Source organism: Felis catus, chromosome A1 (assembly GCF_018350175.1).
Source record: "Felis catus isolate Fca126 chromosome A1, F.catus_Fca126_mat1.0, whole genome shotgun sequence".
NCBI lineage: Eukaryota > Metazoa > Chordata > Mammalia > Carnivora > Felidae > Felis > Felis catus.
The window spans coordinates 23,103,217-23,116,718 of NC_058368.1; the positions used below are offsets into that span (position 1 = coordinate 23,103,217).

Below are 13,502 nucleotides of genomic sequence, written 5' to 3' on the forward strand. Positions count from 1 at the left end.
CATCTATTTTGCTTTTTTATCCAAAAGCAATTTTGGCCTTTTAATTGGATAATCATCTATTAACATTTAATGTAATTATTGAAATGTTTATATTTACTATCTTGTTATACGTTTCTATTTGTGTTCTTTATTCCTTTATTTCTTCTTTCTTGTCTATTTTTGGGAGACGAATCAGGTACTTTTTTTTTATTATTCTATTTTTTTAATCCTATTTTAGCCTACTGGTTATTAGCTTTTAGAGGCTCTGGATTATTTTGTGTGTGTGTGTGTGTGTGTGTGTGTGTGTGTGTGTGTGTTTTAAAAGAAAGGCAAATGGTGCAGACAGGTCACCTTAATCCTGTCAAGGATTGGTTTTAGGCTTTGTTAGAATTGGTCCTTTGGGTTTACCTGCATTACCAAGCTATGGTCTTTCTGGGGTCTCAATCAGAGGTTTGGGCTATTTCCCATTGGTGGGCCTTGTACTCCACCCTCAATCTCTTCAGTCTCTGCTGCTGTAAAACCTTTGCACAGAGCTTCAGCCACCCAGCTGCTGCTTTCTGTTAGCTTTCCTGTGGTTGCGGCTGCACAGGCTTAGCTTGGGAGTTAGCAAACATCTCCATGGGAGATCGTGTCTAGCCTTCAGGGTTCACTTGTCTATAGTTCCCTCCTCTGTGAGATTTTACCACCTACATCCCAGCCACTTTGGCACCTTTGAACTCCAATCTGTCTCCTCAGCCCAATAGAATAATCAAGTTAACAGCTACTTACTCTATTCCCTGCCCTGTGAATTGGCCAGAGTGTACATGTGCTTGATGTGTTTACCTTCTCTTAGGGATCGTCTTGGTTACCCTTCAATGCCTTCAAATGCTTGTGTTACATGTTCTGTCCAGCTGTTAATAGTTGTTTTCAGCGGGATAGTTGGTTTAATATAAACTATTCTGTTATGGCTGGAATCATAAGTTTTCCTCTATTACAATTTGGGACACTCTGTATTATAAACAAAACATCTAAAACAACTCAAGAACTCTGAAATCTAAAAATTTAAAAACTCTATCACCATCCTCAAGGGTTTCCAACTCAGCATTCTGTTTAGATTGAATGCTCTTCCTTTATCATCTTCAGTTTGGTTTTTTGACAGGAGCTTTGTACTTGGACTGAGAAAGTGAAGGTTTGGTTTCTAGACTTCTATATAAAAATTATATAATCCTGGACAAAACTCTTCCTTTTACCACCTTGGTTTTATAATTAGTCAAGGAGGATGGCCATTAATGCCTGCCTGCCTTAACTCTTTTCAGGAATAAGCAAGACAATTCTTCCCCTGTCTTCCTAACAGAGATGGTGTCCCATCAGCTTAACCATGAAAGCAAGGTTCACAAGGGTGCCATCCCCATAGGGACATGGAGGCTTTCACAATTTTCCAGCACTTGGAGAATTTCTTCTCATGCCCTATTTTTCTTTTTCTCGCCTTAATTAGAGCTGTGAATCAGACACAGATATGATTGCTGTTTCTTCCGCCATCTGGGTCAGATTGTCCTGCCTAACCCTTAGAATAAAAAAGAACACAGGTGTTTGAGTGGGATGTTGGTTTGGGAGAGCTGGCTGGCCCAGTGAGCCTGACCAGAGACCATTTCCTGTAGACAGGCCATAGAGGAACCCAAACTATCAGAAAGGTTTTTGCTCAGTTTGGAAACAGAATAGAAAAAGCCATTTATGTGATTCCAAGATCAAATGGCATTAAGCTTGGACAGCCAGATGGGTATGTTGTTATGAGTGGAATTATGTTTTAGCCTTAATTTTTGGGCTTGATGGGGCAAGGCTTTAGTGGCACAACTCCACTTTGTCTCTGACTCTGCTTTTTCTAGGTTTTATCTCTGACTAATCCCCTTCTGGTTGGGAGAGCTTTGTTTAGGTATTTTATTAAAGTCAACCCAGTTGGTGTCTTGCTGTCCATTCATGTTCAACTCACATCTCTGCTCAGATGCTTTATGTGCTCAGTTTACAGATTGGCTCTTCCAGCATTGTTGCTTCCTGTTCCTAAATTTGGGGAGAGGACCTATTATAACCTCCGTATCCAAACCTATTACATAGGTTATTTATATATTTATCTCCTTTGACCTTCACACCAGGTTCTTTATATATTTACGTCCTTTGACCTTCACCCCAGTCTGGAAGGTCATCACGTTCCTTTTACAGATTTAGAAACTGAGGATCACAGAGACTAAGACATCTGCTCAAGTTCACAAAGCTTGAATGGTACAGAGAATGTTCAAACTCAGGTCTGACCTCAAACTCAGAGTTCTGCCTTCTGCTGTTGCTGCAAAGTAAGTACTACATGGGTGAATCACTCAAATTCTCATGTCACCTGCAGAAGAAAAGGGACCTAAAAAATAGTAATTTAGTCAAAGAACCCTCCAATCTAGCATACCTTCATGTCTTTCTATCTTAATTCATGTGTCTCTTCCTAGAATTCTGCTCCTATTTACTGATTACTTACTATGCTGAGAACACATCGAGTATGAGTAGGGACAACCTACTCATTCTCATTTAGCAGCTTGTTAAATTACGACATTTTTCATCGTCCAAATGTGCATAACTTTTGACCAGCTGTTCTACTTTAGGAATTATACACATATGCTCATAAAGCTACAGTCTAAGCATATTGATAAACATACAAGGAAATGCAAAGTCTGCAACTTCAAATTGATTTAAGTCCATAAACAAATAAAAAACTACTATCATTCAGGTTTCTACCTGAACCAGTAGTGTGCATGTGTATGTGTGTGTGTATTGTATTGTTTTATTCATGACAGAGAGATTTATTACAAGGAGTTGGCTTATGCAGTTGTGTAGCTGGCTAGGCAAGTCTGAAATCTGTAGGGCAGGTCAACAGGAAGGGGAGGCTGGAAAAGTTTAGGCAGAAGCTGATGCTATAATTCCACAGGTGGATTTCTTTTCCCTCAGAGAAACTGCAGGTTTGCTTTATTTTTATTTTTATTTTTTTTAACGTTTATTTTATTATTAAGAGACAGAGCGTGAATAGGGGAGGGGCAGAGAGAGAGGGAGACACAGAATCTGAAGCAGGCTCCAGGCTCTGAGCTGTCAGCACAGAGCCCAATGCAGGGCTTGAACTCATGGACCCCGAGATCATGACCTGAGCCGAAGTTGGATGCTTAACTGACTGAGCCACCCAGGTGCCCCAAAAGTAATCCCCCTTTACTTAAAGTCAATTTAAGTAAATTTTAATCCCACATACAGAGTGCCTTCACAGCAACACCTAGACTGGTGTTTGACTGAATGATGGGGTACTATAACCTGACCACAGCATAAAAGAAACTAGCACAAGAGGGTAAACTATCAGTAGAAATGGTAAATAGAGATGATCAGCAAGCTATAGTAATATGGAAAAACATTTTAAAAACAGGTTAAAATATGTTACTAAAGTATGTTGTTAAAGCATGCATTCAATGGAAGAAACAGAGAAGCTAAATCAAAGTGTTTGAATAATAAATTTATTGGTTTACAGCACAGGAAAACCAGAAATAGGGTGGAGTGCTTTGGCTCTGGCCATCTGTATGGCCCTCTGTCCTTTGCTGGCTCCATGCTCTGTTGCTTGACAGGTGGCTGCCCCAGTTCCAGGCCTCATCTGCATGAGGAAGAGAGAGATCATATCTTCCTGTTACTCTCTGAAGAGTAAGAAACTTATTAAGTGCCTCCAGCAAACCTCCTTTTAAATCCCATTGGCCTGAGTTGATCATGGGTCCATATTTGGGCTAATCTTGTGACTAGTGAATACCGTGCACTAATAGACTTAGCCTTGAGGTCCAGAGTCAGTCAGTAATGAGGGGAATGGAAGGTCATGATTGCCTTAGGCTACAGCCTCCTGATCTTTTTGACAAGTAATAGTGCCCATATGGCTGACAGACTGGAACAGCTCAAAGCAAGCACCCTGGGGCTCCAGACCTCCCAGGGTCCACCTGGCTATCTCAAGGGATAAATATCTCTACACACCAATGGGTAGCAACTTGTATGTTGCATTAGACCAATTAGGAACCACCCCATAGGGAAAGAGTCTATCCCCAAACTATGAGACTTCTACCCAGTGGAGGAAGAGTGGACTGGTTAGTAATAACATAGTGGATAATAAGGAGAGGGGAGCATACAAGAAGGGTCCAAGGATGTTTTCCAAGGTTCCAGTTTCAGTAACTGGGTAGACGCCAGTGTGTAAACTAGAGCTGGATAGTATTGGCTCATGGAGCAAACTTTTTGTGTCTTGCCCCAATTCTGTATTGAGTGATGTCTCAGAAATTGACAAATGCCACAAATCAGTGTTTTCCTCTAGAAATCAGTTTTTTTTTTTTAATTTTTTTTTCAACGTTTTTTATTTATTTTTGGAACAGAGAGAGACAGAGCATGAACGGGAGAGGGGCAGAGAGAGAGGGAGACACAGAATCGGAAGCAGGCTCCAGGCTCTGAGCTGTCAGCACAGAGCCTGACGCGGGGCTCGAACTCACGGACCGCGAGATCGTGACCTGGCTGATGTCCGACGCTTAACCGACTGCGCCACCCAGGCGCCCCTCTAGAAATCAGTTTTTAAGCCTTTACCAGCACATGAAGGGAGTGTCATGTCCCAAGATAGACACATTCGTGATGCAACAGGTTTGCTTTTTATTTACCTGTTGGGAATCCTGCTCATTGTTTTTTTATTTATTTATTTATTATTTATTTATTTATTTATTTTTAAAATTTTTTTAAACGTTTATTTATTTTTGAGACAGAGAGAGACAGAGCATGAACAGGGGAGGGTCAGAGAGAGGGAGACACAGAATCGGAAACAGGCTCCAGGCTCTGAGCTGTCAGCACAGAGCCCGACGTGGGGCTGGAACTCACGGACCTCGAGATCATGACCTGGGCCGAAGTCAGCCGCTTAACCGACTGAGCCACCCAGGCGCCCCTCATTTTTTTTTAAATTGAGGTGAAATTCACATAATGTAAAATTCACCATCTTACCCATCCTTTTTTGAAGTGTATTCAAGCTCATGGTTATTGTATCTTTATTGATTATAACATTTTATTTTTGAGAAGGTAACACATTTATGTTCAGAAGGTACAAAAGAATATCCAATAAAAAGCAGCCCTCCTGTTTCTGTTGCCCAGCCATCTAATTTCCTGCCCTAGAGAAAACCCAGGGTAATGGATCTTTAGGGATACTTTCTGAAAATTCTTAATAAATCAATTCTTAGAATATTTTTAACCACACACACTGCTCTGGCCTTGCTTTCCTTTATCTAACAAAACATCTTGGGTGATTCCAAAACCAAACAAAGACCTCACTAAAAAGGAGAACTACAGATCTATTTCCCTGATCAACACGGATGCAAAAATCCTCAACTCTTAAGATACTAGTCAATCAGACCCAACAATACATTAAAAGAATTATTCATCACAGTCAAGTGGGATTTATACCTGGGATGCAGGGCTGGTTCAATATCCACAAATCAATCAATGTGACACATTGCATTAATAAAAGAAAGGACAGGAACCACATGGCCCTCTCAATAGATGCAGAGAAAGCACTTGACAAAATACAGCATCGTTTCTTGATAAAAATCCTCAAGAAAGTAGGGATAGAAGGATTATACCTCAAGATCATAAACGCCATATATAAGAGACCCACTGCTAATATCACCCTCAATGGGGAAAAACTGAAAGCTTTCCCCCTAAGGTCAAAAACACGACGGGGATGTTTGCTTTCACCACTGTTATTCAACATAGTATTGGAAGTCTTAGCCTCAGCAATCAGACAACACAAAGAAATAAAAGGCATCCAAATCATCAAGGAGGAAGTCAAGCTCTCACTCTTCGCAGACAACATGTTACTGTATGTGGAAAACTCAAAAGATTCCACCAAAAAACTGCTAGAACTGATCCATGAATTAAGCAAAGTCACAGGATATAAAATCAATGCACAGAAATCAGTTGCATTTCTATACTCTAATAATAAAGCAACAGAAAGAGAAATCAAGAAATTGATCCCATTTACAATTGCACCAAAAACCATAAAATACCTAGGAATAAACCTAACCAAAGAGGTGACAAATGTATACACTGAAAACTATAGAAAGCTTGTAAAAGAAATTGAAGAAGACACACACCAAAAAATGGGAAAATATCCCATGCTCATGGATTGGAAGAACAAATATTGTTGATAGTACCCAAAGTAATCTACATATTTAATGCAATCCCTGTCAAAATAACACCAACATTCTTCACAGGGTTAGAACAAACAATCCTAAATTTTGTATGGAACCTGAAAAGACTCCGAATAGCCAAAGCAATCCTGAAAAAGAAAACCAAAGCTGGAGGCATCACAATCCCGGACTTCAAGATGTATTACAAAGCTGTAATCATCAAGAAAGTGTGGCACTGGCACCATAACAGACAGTCAGATCAATGGAACATAATAGAGAACCCAGAAATGGACCCACAACTATATGGTCAAATAATCTTCAACAAAGCAGGAAAGAATATCCAGTGGAATAAAAACAGTCTCTTCAGAAAATGGTGTTGGGAAAACTGGAGAGCAACATGCAGAAAAATGAACCTGGGCCACTTTCTTACACCATACACAAAAATAAACTCAAAATGGATGAAAGACCTAAATGTAAGACAGGAAGCCATCAAAATCCTAGAGGAGAAAGCAGGCAAAAACCTCTTTGACCTCAGCTGCAGCAGCTTCTTACTCAACACGTCTCTTGAGGCAAGGGAAACAAAAGCAAAAATGAACTATTGGGACCTCAACAAGATAAAAAGCTTCTGCACAGTGAAGGAAACAATCAGCAAAACTAAAAGGCAACCGACAGAATGGGAGAAGATATTTGCAAATGACATATCCGATAAAGGGTTAGTATCCAAAATCTATAAAGAACTTCTCAAACTCAACACCTGAAAAACAAATAATCCAGTGAAGAAATGGGCAAAAGACATGAATAGACAATTTTCCAAAGAAGACATCCAGATGGCTAACAGACACATGAAAAAATGTTCAACATGGCTCATTATCAGGGAAATACAAATCAAACCTCAATGAGATACCACCTCACACCAGTCAGAATGGCTAACATTAACAACTCAGGCAACAACAGATGTTGGCGAGGATGCAGAGAAAGAGGATCTCTTTTGTACTGCTGGTGGGAATGCAAGCTGGTGCAGCCACTCTGGAAAACAGTATGGCGGTTCCTCCAAAAATTGAAAATAGAACCACCCTATGACCCAGCAATTGCACTAGTAGGTATTTATCTAAGGGATACAAGTGTGCTGTTTCAAAGGGACACATGCACCCCAATGTTTATATAGCAGCTCTATCAACAATAGCCAAAGTATGGAAGGAGCCCAAATGTCTGTGGACAAATGAATGGATAAAGAAGATGTGGTATAAATATGCAATGGAGTTTTACCTGGCCATCAAAAAGAATGAAATCTTGCCATTTGCAACAATGTGGATGGAACTAGAGGGTATTAGGCCAAGCGAAATTAGTCAGAGAAAGACAAATATCACATGACTTTACTCATATGAGAACTTTAAGATACAAAACAGATGAACATAGGGAAAGGGAAGCAAAAAATATAAAAACAGGGAGGAGGACAAACCATAACAGATTCTTAAATATAGAGAACAAACCGAAGGTTGCTGGAGGGTTTGTGGGTAGGGGGATGGCTAAATGGACAAGGAGCATTAAGGAAGACACTTGTTGGAATGAGCACTGGGTGTTATACATAGGGGATGAATTACTGGATTCTACTTCTGAAATCATTATTGCACTATATGCTATGGATATAAATTTAAAAATAAAAATAAATTAAAAAAAAAAAAACATCTTGAGGATGGTTCCATACCAGTACCTACAGAACCTCCTTTTTTTTTTTTTTTTTAACAGCTACAATGTAATCCATACACATACAGTTACTATGAATGACTTTAAACATCCTTCTTTTTGCATCTATGTGGATGTATCTTTTGGACCCATTCCTACAAGCAGAATTACTGGTCAAAGATTATGTATATTTGGAAGTTGAAAGATGTTGTTAAATTGCCTTCTGCCGATACTGCACTGGTTTGCATTTTCATTACAATTTGCCTGTTTCCTCACAGCTCTGCCCACAAAGTAGGTCTTCAAATTTCTTATTCTTTGTCAATCTGATAGGAAAAAAAATGGTATATCAGTGTAATATAAATTTCCTTTCCTTTTATTATATGTAAGGTTGTGCATCTTTTTATATGTTCATGGGCCATTTCTGTATCTTTTTTTTTTTTGGTAAACTATCTGCTTGTATCCTTTCCCATTTACTCTATTGGGTTTTGGTACTTTGAAAATTAAATATTAGAAGTTCTTTTTATCTGAAGGAAATTATACTCAAACACTTTTTTCCTTTTTGTCATTCATCTTTTGGCTTTGTTTCTGGTGGTTTTCCCATGCAGGTCTTTTTCTGTTTTTAAAATTTTTTATGTAGTTGAATCTACCACTTTCACATAGTAGAATCTTTGATAGCTTCCTGTTTTTTTTTTAATTTTTTTAACATTTATTTATTATTGAGAGACAGAGAGACACAGAGCGTGAGCAGGGGAGGGGCAGAGAGAGGGGGAGACACAGAATCTGAAGTAGGATCCAGGTTCTGAGCTGTCAGGACAGAGCCCGACACGGGGCTCAAACTCACAAATTGCAAGATCATGACCTGAGCTGAAGTCGGTCGCTTAACCAACTGAGCCACCAGGCAACCCTATAGCTTCTTGGTTTTATTGTAATACTTCTTCACTCCAGAAATTATTAAAAATGTAACACAGTTTTTTCTAGTCCTTATATGTTTTCATTTTTACATTTAAATCTCTGCTTCATTTGGACTTTGTTCTACTTTTATTATTTTTTCCATGTGGCCATACAGTTGCCTCAATATTATGTGTTGAATAATCCATTTTTCTCCGTTGTTTTAAATGCCACCTTTAGGCATTAATTTATAGAAGAGAAATTAGGAAGAGGTATGATACCTGCCATTTAGACCCGAGAGCCAGCCCTTGCTGTCTTTGGGAAGTGACAGTAGAGGGATGTAGCTACCTGCTTGACCCAGATTTCTCTGTTTGCTTTAATTTCCTATTAAGAATTCTGTGTGTGGCAGGGATGGGACAGGGAATGCAAAAGTTTTCTTAGGATAGTTGGGAAACTGAGTTACATAATGTGTCGATTTTTGTTGTTCCTTTTGTTCTTTTTTTTTTTTTCTGGAGGGGGAGGTCATATATATGAGAGAAGAAACTGCAGAACTAAGCTACTTCTTGCTTTCAACGACTTGGTTACTTCCTCCCTTTATCAAGAAGTTTCTTGTCTATTTCTTGGGTAACCTCAATTTTGCTATGAACTGAAACTATAGAGAACAAGAACAGGAATGGTGAATACTGTATTAAACAATCTATTTCATAGTAAGTAAAATTCCTACTTGTAAGAGAAAACATTTTGAACACTGTTTTGGAGAATGGAGAATTTCCTAGTAACTACAGCTTATCATGGCTCAGAATCTGCAGAAATGAGACCTTTAACGGTCATTGTTTATGAGGTCAGGAAAAGAAAAAAAAAAGGAGGAACTGCAGAGAGCTGACAGAGTGACCGGACATTGTGGCTCTGTCACATGTTTATCTCCAGAAATGGTCTCGGACCAGCAGACAAAGACTTGTTGGTCTGAGGAGGTGAATGGCCCAGGAATTTTGCTTATTCTTTGTTGTGCCGTCTCCACACAACAGGGTCCTGAGCTGCTGAGTGGAGCTGAGAGATGATACGCAGCCTATTGGGTAGCTTGTGGTGGCATCCCTACTTCAGGGAGAAGAAGGCTTGGCGAGTTGAGGCTTAAAAATACAACTAACTTTATCATCCAAAGCATGACCCAACACCTAAAGAACCTGGGATGGCCTTCTCCCTTCTTCTGTCAATATATTCTGCCTACATATTCCCGTAGTAGCTCCTTTATACTTTGTGGGGTCCTTGGTGTTAATTTCAATTTGATTTCATTTACGTGTGTTTAGGTGGGGAAAATGGGGTCAGCAGGTAGGAGAGGCACACTGTGTTGTCCCAATCCCATTGAATGATTCTGGGTTCCCTTTCATATCTGCCTTTACAAGGGAAATCTCAGGTAGAATAAAAATAGAGAGCAAGCTGGGGCATCTTTGGCTGCTGTTTCCCCTTAGTAGGTTATTGACCAGGAATGACTTCGGCATAATAGAAGCTTATTCTTTGCAAAACCAGGAAGTAGAGGAATCTTGTCCTTGGTTTTTTCGAACCCCCAACTCACCTCTTACTGCCTTCTCACACTCTCTTGGTGGTCCTGTGGCCCTTAGTACCTGATACACAATCCCCTTCATCTTAGTCTTGAGACAGGGGTCAGGACATTCTCTCCTGTCATCGCCACTAGGCTATCAAGCAAAAATGACCAACATACTAAAGTAACCTCACCCTCAAGTAAAATATGAAACCTATGTTATGTAAAGAAAACACAAGGGGTGCCTGGGTGGCTCAGTTGGTTAAGCATCCGACTTCAGCTCAGGTCGTGTTCTCATGGTTCGTGAGTTCGAGCCCCATGTTGGGGTCTGTGCTGACAGCTCAAGCCTGGAGACTGCTTCAGATTCTGTGTCTCCCTCTCTCTGCTCCTCCCCTGTTCGCACTCTCTCTCTCTCTCTCTCAAAAAATAAACATTTAAAAAAATTAAAAAAAAAAGAAAATACAAAACCATTAAGCATAACATAAACACAAATCACATTCTTAAAATGTTGGCCTCTTGAAGAGGAGAAGAAAGAGAATGTATTAGCAGAGGAAATAGGGAAAAAGAAAGAGACAGGATATAGGCGAAAGCCATGGATTCAGCAGAGAAAAGCAACCGTGTTGACTCATATACACTCACTTCTCTCTGAAGTATCAAAATATTAAAAAAAACAACTATTTCCAGCTTTCCATTGCTTTCATTCTCAACTGTTGGTTCTGATTGAGCAACCAAATCATCATCTTCAGTGGAAATCATTTTCTAACCTCAAAAACAGGAACTGAAGTTAACTACAGCAAGGTCCTGTCAGAAGCCAGATGATAAGAGCCGAATGCCTGTGTTTTCCCAAAATTCACACGTTGTAGCCCTGATCCCCAGGGTGATGGCATTTGGAAGTGGGGCCTTTGGAAAGTAATTAGGTTTAGAGGAGATCATGAGAGTGGGATCTTCATGATGGGATAAATGTCTTTATAAGAAGAGGAAAACAGTGAGATCTTGTCCCTCCATGGGCTGAAAAAAGGCCATATGAGGTCATGTAGATGACCACCACATGTGAGTGGTCATCTACAAGTTAGGAAGGGTTCTTATCAGAACTAAGTGTGTTGGCACCTGGATCTTGGACTTCCACCCTTCAGAACTGTGAGAAATAAATGTCTATGGGTTAAGTCACCCAGTCTATGACATTTTGTTATAGCAGCCTGAGATGACTAAGACACCAATTGGACAACCACCTATTGGCTAAAGGTCATGGTCATAGTAGGGATTGGGGGCACAGACTACATGTGTATGTATTGCAGGAGTCTGCATGTAAAAGTCCTCTCAAGGATTCTGATTCCAGTAAGAATCCCTGGCTGCCCTCATATAAAGTATCTGCATTTTGATACAGGCCTCTTAAATGCCAGGTGTCTGTAATACACAAAGGAATGAGTCACTAATGATGGAAGGTCAGGTGCCATTCCACGTAAAGGTTTGTTTCCTTGCAGGGAGGGGAGAATTTTCCATTCTTTCTCAAAGGGGGGAAAAAAAAACAACACCTTTTTTTCTTTGGTTTCAACTCTGCCATTGGCCCGAGATATTTTTCCTATAAGACATCCTTCTTTGTGGACATATTTATGTCAAAATATTTCCCCCCTATTTCTCACCTCCTTTCTGACTTGTACACATGGTAAGTGCTGCTTATTGAGGAGCTATTGCTGGGGGAAAGGAGAAGTTGTGTTGGGGGACCCTCCCTCTCCTCAGCTATCATGAACTTCTCTGGCTCTGCTTCAGCAGGATGACAGGGAGTGTCCCACCCACTGTGACTAACACTTTTGTTGAAGCATTTAATTGCTGTCCCTCTGACAAGTCTTTATAAGCACAAGCATGCTATATCCTTCCCCCCATCCTACTTCAACAGATAGCTGATAAGCTGCTGCTCGGGCTTGGGGTGGAGAGCGATTCACTTTCTCCTCATTTTCTAGAACCTTCCATAGCAGAGTGCCTGTAGAGAGCTGGCTAATGTAACCTCTCACGGTCAATGGAGCCAAGGACAATTTCATCCCCAAGAACATTGTTGGTTTGGGGGCAATGATTTGCATTTAATGAAAACAATAACTTTCCACAGCTGCTAGAAAACACAATTTGGCTCTATTGTGGTGACAAGTGCTTACTTTCTTTCATACCAGCCCAAAGAAGTTTCACACTTCAGAAACTTTCCTCACTACCAGTGGGTTAATAAATACAGATGGAAATTTCTTCGGCAGCAGGCTGAGGAGCTGTGAGAGCATAATCAGCCCTCAGCTGATTCTTGCCACCCAAAGCAAGAGGAACTGGTTTTCTGCAACCGGTTTTATAACACCAGTGGGGAAACTGATTACCCTCCAGGTAGAAGCTCGGTAGCCGGTTTGTTCTGGATCATCATGCTTGCCTCCTTCTCAGTTTCTGCCTTGTGTCAACTGTACCATCTCCCTTAGTTTCAATTCCAGAAGCGCCCTTTCCCTGCAATGGCTCTTCTCTGACCACCTGGGCACCCCAGGCTCTGGCCACACCTTGCCTGCAAGGCAAATAAGCACCTTTAATAATCACTTGGGAATAATCTCCTGAGTGGAAATAACAGACAGTCATCAAGAACAGAGGGCTCTTGCCTGGGCTTGCTCTGAAAATCCCCTTTGCAGAGGGGGTGCAGCTGTCTCTCCAGCTCCCTCGTTACACATCCCTTACCGAATTATCGGGACGTTTATTCTGTCAAATATTAACCCTTGTCCTTGGTTGCTTTAGTGAAGAGAGATGGAGGTGGAAGGTAAAAGAAAAAAGAGAAAGGTGCAAGCAGAAAACAAAGTGAAAGACGCTAAGGGAGGACCAGAAGTGGGAAGGGAAAGAATGGCGGGGGAGGGAAGGGGAGGGGGCTGGCAGGTCATCTGGGCACAGGGGGCCTCCAGCCTCATAATCTGCTCTGTGCATTCTTCTCACCAGGTTCATTGCTCTGCTGGGGCTTTCATTCTTATTGTCATGAAAAAATATATAATTACCAAGTGAAAAAAAAGCCAGGTAAAAACAGCATGTAAGTATGATCCCCCTTTGAAGTATTTGCTGGCATAAAGATTTGGAAGGCCACAGATAAAGATTTTAAGTGTTTATCTTGGAAGGGTAGGATTATAGATGAGTTTTTATTTTTTTTTTCTTTTTGCCAATCTCTACTTTCTACAATGGATGACTATTGTTTTTAACAGAAAAGTTAAAATCATGCTAAA

At 40.4% G+C, this 13,502-nt stretch overlaps 1 long non-coding RNA gene across 1 annotated transcript; it reads right to left on the minus strand.

Moving 5' to 3' along the window:
* Positions 1–3,472: 3,472 nt before the first annotated feature.
* Positions 3,473–13,224, minus strand: LOC123383296. Its single transcript, XR_006592907.1, has 2 exons — positions 12,630–13,224; positions 3,473–3,622 (listed from the first exon to the last, which is right to left on the minus strand). It is a non-coding gene; the product is annotated as an uncharacterized LOC123383296 (long non-coding RNA).
* Positions 13,225–13,502: the final 278 nt, after the last annotated feature.